The sequence below is a fragment of the Dipodomys merriami genome, unplaced genomic scaffold (genome assembly GCF_024711535.1).
Source record: "Dipodomys merriami isolate MVZ:Mamm:240054 unplaced genomic scaffold, mDipMer1.0.p SCAF_163, whole genome shotgun sequence".
Lineage (NCBI taxonomy): Eukaryota > Metazoa > Chordata > Mammalia > Rodentia > Heteromyidae > Dipodomys > Dipodomys merriami.
In genome coordinates, this window is record NW_027202971.1 from 2621550 (window position 1) to 2627968 (window position 6419).

Consider the following 6419-nt stretch of genomic DNA (forward strand, 5'->3'; position numbering starts at 1 on the left):
CTGCGTGGCTCACCCCTTGGTGCAGTTGGCTGTGACCCGATGCAGGGGCTGCGGCTCCCTGGCTGTGACCCCAGGGAGTCCAGCGCCAAGGGCTGTCCCCCAAGGCCACCAACGGGACTCTGGACCGGCCTCCCCCGGGAGAACAGGCCAGGACTCCCAAACCGTCGCTAAACTCAGTCTATTCAAATTTCATCTTTTAACAAACGTTTCCAATTGCCTTGAATAATTAACAGCTACCACTGCCTTTGCAATGGCAGAGAGCTCTGTGTGGGAGACAGATGTATACATCCTTCAACCGGAGGGGATGGGGGGGACCCCGCGGGGGAGGGACGGGGGAGAGCCACCAAGCTGGAGTCTTACAAGTAAGATGCAACAACGCTTCAGAACAGACACACACACACACACACATACACACACCCACGCATGCACGCACACACACACACACATACGCACGTGTGTGCGCACACACACACATGCATACACACACCCACGCATGCACGCACGCACACACACACGCATACACACACACGCATGCGCGTGCACACACACACACATACGCACGTGTGCGCGCACGCACGTTGTGTGAATGTTAGCGAGATTCTCCAGCACAGAGATACGCAATTGGTACCTGGATGCCCCCTGCTTTCTGAGCATCTGCCTTAGCCCCTTACCTAGAACCCAGTGCTTCAGCCAAGGAGCCATAGTGATTCCAACCAAGAACCCAGCCCTGCAGAGGCTGGGATAGGAGGATCTCCAGTTTGAAGCCCGCCCAGGATACAGAGCGAACCCCTGTCTCAGAAAACCAAGGGCCGGGGCTGTGTCTCGGTGGCACAGCACTTGCCCGGCACATACAAGTCCCTGGATTTGATCCCAGCACTGAGCACAAGAAGCAGAGTCTAGAACGGACCCCACGAAAGCAATGTCCCCAAGGCCAGGCTGGCAGGTACTACCTGCACCCCTGGCTCCCAATGAGCGCGGTCCACACCCAGAGCTCCTGACCAGAGCGCGGTCCACACCCAGAGCTCCTGACCAGAGCGCGGTCCACACCCAGAGCGTGGTCCACACCCAGAGCTCCTGACCAGAGCGCGGTCCACACCCAGAGCTCCTGACCAGAGCACAGTCCACACCCAGAGCTCCTGACCACAGCGCGGTCCACACCCAGAGCTCCTGACCAGAGCGCGGTCCACACCCAGAGCGCAGTCCACACCCAGAGCGCAGTCCACACCCAGAGCGCGGTCCACACCCAGAGCTCCTGACCAGAGCGCGGTCCACACCCAGAGCTCCTGACCAGAGCGCGGTCCACACCCAGAGCTCCTGACCACAGCACGGTCCACACCCAGAGCTCCTGACCAGAGCGCGGTCCACACCCAGAGCACAGTCCACACCCAGAGCGCGGTCCACACCCAGAGCTCCTGACCAGAGCGCGGTCCACACCCAGAGCACAGTCCACACCCAGAGCGCGGTCCACACCCAGAGCTCCTGACCACAGCGCGGTCCACACCCAGAGCTCCTGACCAGAGCGCGGTCCACACCCAGAGCTCCTGACCACAGCGTGGTCCACACCCAGAGCTCCTGACCAGAGCGCGGTCCACACCCAGAGCACAGTCCACACCCAGAGCTCCTGACCACAGCGCGGTCCACACCCAGAGCTCCCGGTGCCCAGTGACATGTGCAGGTCGACCAGTCAGAAGCTCCAGCAAACACTTCACCGGGAGGACAGGGCCGGCCACCTGTCCAGCAACCAGGCCAGGGCTTCAGGGGCATCGGCACTGGACAACACTTTCCAAGCAGTTCCTTGCTTAACCATGTTCTCTTTTTGAAGTAGAAGCAGGATCATGTCCAATTTGAAGACACTGAGACAGTCCTTAAACTTACAAACCAGAGTTCATTATGCAGAGACCTGGGCGTCTGCCGGCCGCTCCTGGACACCCGTCGGCCGGATGCTGCCCCAGGCAGCGTCCCTCCCTTCCAGCCCTGTTCCACAGGCTGGCGTGGACCCTTGGGTGGGCAGGCTGTGGGCTGCCCAGAGGAATCAGGACCTGGCACTCTCGCGGCCACGGTTCTCCATGTGGGTCAGCTAGCTAGGACGCCGCCAGTGGTCATCAGGACAGGGACCCACGGTCCCACCTGAGTGAAACTGGGCAGCCAACCACACCACTGGCCAGGCCCAGTCTGTGCAGAGCGTGTGGCGGGGCCGGAGGAGGCGGCAGGCCGAGAGCAGGAGGATCGACTTCTTATCTTCTTGACTGGCAGCCTCTGGGTGGAGGTTCATTGACCACACTCAAAAGTGAGCCACATCCATGGATTAAAAATTAATTTACTGCCCGGCCTGGCTTCTAGCTGGATGCCTTAATCAAGTTAGCTGTGACCATGTACTGAGCTCCAAGACCTCATTTAGGCCCAGCTGCAGACCGGTTTGTGAGCTCTGTAATGCAATCATCTTCCAGTACACACAGAAGGCTTATCTCCAGCATCCCCCAACTCCTCCGGCTCCATGTGCAGACACAATCAGTAGTTCCTGCTCAACCGTCTTGAGACTTGACAGAAGAAGACAGGACAGCCTGACCCCCTCTGAGAAACAACGCTTCAGAGGTGCACATTCAGCAACTGGACGTTTAATTGAGCTGCTACTAGACTCTCAAAATGTTGGTGATCTTCTTTTAAGTAGATGGGATATCAAGGAGAGAGGCTAAAGAAGCCTCCTTTCATTAAACCCTCCTGCTGCCTCTGGCCACTGAATGCTTTCAGACAGTTATTTCCTTCTGTAAGGAATATTTACATTATGCGGCTGGGAGGAGGCTCAGTGGTAGAGTGCTTGCCTCGCATGCATGAGGCCCTGGGTTCGATTCCTCAGCACCACATAAACAGGAAAAAAAAAGCCGGAAGTGGTGCTATGGCTCAAGTGGTAGAGCGCTAGCCTTGAGCTGAAGAGCTGAGGGACAGCGCCCAGGCCCAGAGTTCAGACCCCATGACTGCACCAAAAAAAAAAAAAAAAAAGAAGAAGAAAGAAAGAAAGAAATATTTACATTATGCCCTTTGCAAGGAAATGGACAGATCGAGAAAAAGGTTACATTAAGTGAAGTCAGATACATGGTGTGTGCTTTCTCTCCGATGTTGAAGTCAGATTTAAAATGCAAACACACATGATAACACACAGGGTTCTACACACACACACACACACACACACACACACACACACACACACACACACACACACACACACACACACACACACACACACACACTAACTAAAGGATGCTACGCTTGGGGAGGAGTCCGAAGGTGTAACTTCTCTGGACAACTAACAGACCACTGAACAAAATGAGTATCAGGAAGCTGAAGATTGTTCTGGGTGAGGGCTCAAGAGGGGCACATGGAGGGAGAGGGAGGAGGAAAAACACAGTCATATTCGTTGTGCAAAAGAAATATTTACACCGTTCCAACTTGATGGCACTGCTCGGCACCGACCCTCCCAAACACCCAGAAGCAGACACAGAGCGCCGGCCTCTGACCCAGGGATGGCAGGGGACGCGGGCACTCACCTGGCTGGAGGGACAAGACAGACCTTGGTCTGGCAGGCCATGCTTTGCGGTCTGGGCCCAGGGTCTGAGGGTGAGGGTCTGTCAGAGTTCTGAGGTGTGAGGGAAGGGGAGCTGTGGAAGAGGCTCAGCGCCATCCTTCCCGGGCAGAGGGAAGTGCTGTCTTCCTGGTGGTCCAGAGTGGTAGCCACGCCTGTAATCCAGCCCTCGGGAGGCTGAGGCTGGAGGAGGTGAGCCTGAGGCCGGCCTGGGACCCCTAGCAATGTCCCCTGCCACAGAGCGAGCAGCAGCACATGCGTGTGGGCCCCTCCTGAGCTGTCTTATCCCACATGGCCCTTCCGAGAGCGCCAGAGGGAAATGCCATGCTTGCTAATTGCCCTTTTTAAAAATGGATAAAAGCAGAAAGTATCCGGTCTTCCCCTCCCTCTGCCCTGGGCTCCTGTTCCAGGGGCGCCAAAGCGGGGAGCTCTGCTGGCCTTCCTTATTACAGGCCAGGCCACCTGCCTGCCGGTGGGCAGCATGCCACAGGTGGGGGGCAGGGAAGGCGGGCAGGGTGCTGTGTGCCCCTCACCGCCTGGCTGCCCCTCCCCTCCCCTCCCCCCTCCCCCTCTGCCCCTCACCGCCTGGCTGCCCCTCCCCTCCCCCCTCCCCTCCCCCCTCCCCCTCTGCCCCTCACTGCCTGGCTGCCCCTCCCCTCCCCTCCCCCCTCCCCTCTGCCCCTCACTGCCTGGCTGCCCCTCCCCTCCCCTCCCCCCTCCCCCTCTGCCCCTCATGGCCTGGCCAGCCCTCCTCTCCCCCCTCCCCTCTGCCCCTCACAACCTGACCGCCCCCTCCCCTGCCCAGTTTGTCCCCTACAGAGAGCTAGGTGACCATCCATGCTCCGCCTGCCAGGCTTCCTGCCACTAATGAACCCAGAGGCCTCTTGACAGGCCTGCCATGTGCCTCACCACGAACCCAACTCCAGCCGCTCACTCCTCTGCCATGCGATCACCACGATCAACACTCCAGCCGCCCACCACAGACTCAGGACTCCAGCAACGCAAAGCAAACCAAGACTTCACACATGAAAAGAATGAAGACAAGATGGTTTTATATCTAACTGTACAACGGTGAGTCCATCTAGAGGGGAAAGAGGGCGAGAGGGGATGAAAGGAGGGAGGAGGGAGAAAGAATGGAGGGAGGGAAGGATTAGACACCATTTTCCTCTCCTAGTCACAGTGAACAGCTTTGCAGTTTCCATGTTGAAAATGTAAACTAAGTTTCCAGCAAGCCACCTTCGAATTATGACATCAGCAAGACACAACTGGAGAGAGGAACATGCTCCACTTTGACCAGCCTCATTCATTCCTTTATTCACTCCGCCATCGGATCGTTCCTCCCCTGTGAACCTGAACCACACGGCAGTGTCTGGGGGGACGGGGGGCGGGGAGCAGGCACCCCCTGGCCCTCAGTGGGGGGGGAGATGGAGCAGGCACCCCCTGGCCCTCTGTGGGGGACGGGGGGAGCAGGCACCCCCTGGCCCTCAGTGGGGGACGGGGGGGAGCAGGCACCCCCTGGCCCTCAGTGGGGGGGGAGATGGAGCAGGCACCCCCTGGCCCTCTGTGGGGGACGGGGGGAGCAGGCACCCCCTGGCCCTCTGTGGGGGACGGGGGGAGCAGGCACCCCCTGGCCCTCAGTGGGGGACGGGGGGGAGCAGGCACCCCCTGGCCCTCAGTGGGGGGGGAGATGGAGCAGGCACCCCCTGGCCCTCAGTGGGGGGGAGGGGACGGAGCAGGCACCCCCTGGCCCTCAGTGGGGGGGAGGGGACGGAGCAGGCACCCCCTGGCCCTCACAGCGGCTCCCCTGGGTCACTGACCCGACCAAGGGTGGAGTGGGCCCAGATCAGAGGCGACAGCCCTTCACACCGCCTGGCCCGGCTCCCCACCACTCAGGTCAGCGCTGCCTGCCCCCGAAGCCAGCCAGGAGACCGGAAAGTCCCCAGCAGGCCCCGCATAGCTCTTCTTGCTCTCCATAGTGACCAAGCCCTGTGCAGCTGGAGTCCAGGAAGGGCAAGCGACGGGAACAGAAGGTTCCGAGCCTCAGGGTTAAAAATTAAGCCGTTTCCGGGGTGATGTTCCCCGGCCAACCTCTTTCCTTTTGTTGGTGAACGGGCAGCTGCGGCCTGAGAAGCCTCTGTTGCCTGGTTACTAATTGGTGATGGACAGGGCCTGGCTGGACAGCAGGTCGTAAACACCTGGAGGCTGAAAGCAGCCTGGGAGGTGGCGTGCGGGGGTGGCCGTGGGAACACGCCATCCTGGGCATGCATTGTCCACCAGGACCCCACCCCCCGCCTGGCCAGCGGGCCCGGAGCACGGCAGACCTGCCAGGCACCTGCTCACCAGTGCCCTGATCCGTTAGGAAAAGTGCTCCCGGCTCCGGCCCCGGGTGACGTGGTCAGTGGCAGACCGGCTCCCCAGGCCAGCAGGGCCTGACTGTGGCGTGGACGTGGGCGGGTCAGTGCTCAGCGCCCTCCGCCAGCACAGCCCAGGGCCGGGCTCAGACACAGCCGGTTAAACACACAGCGCCTCGTGAGCACAGGAAGTCAAAGGCAAGACTGGCCTCCGGGCAGATTCATCCCCGGCCCGGCCCCGGCGTCTCTGATCCTGCACCCTGCCTGTGAGTTCTTTCTAGAAACGTCCCTTCCATAAGACTGTCAAGAATCCTTGCTGCATGCAAAAACCTGGTATTAACTTTCTAGTGTATGAAGCCAGGATGGAGGTTCAAAGCCAGCCCAGGCAGACAAATCCATGAGACGCTTATCTCCATTAACCAGCAAAAAGTCAGAAGTAGAGATGTGCCTCAAGTGGTAGAACACCAGCCCTGAGGAAAAGGCTGAGCGAG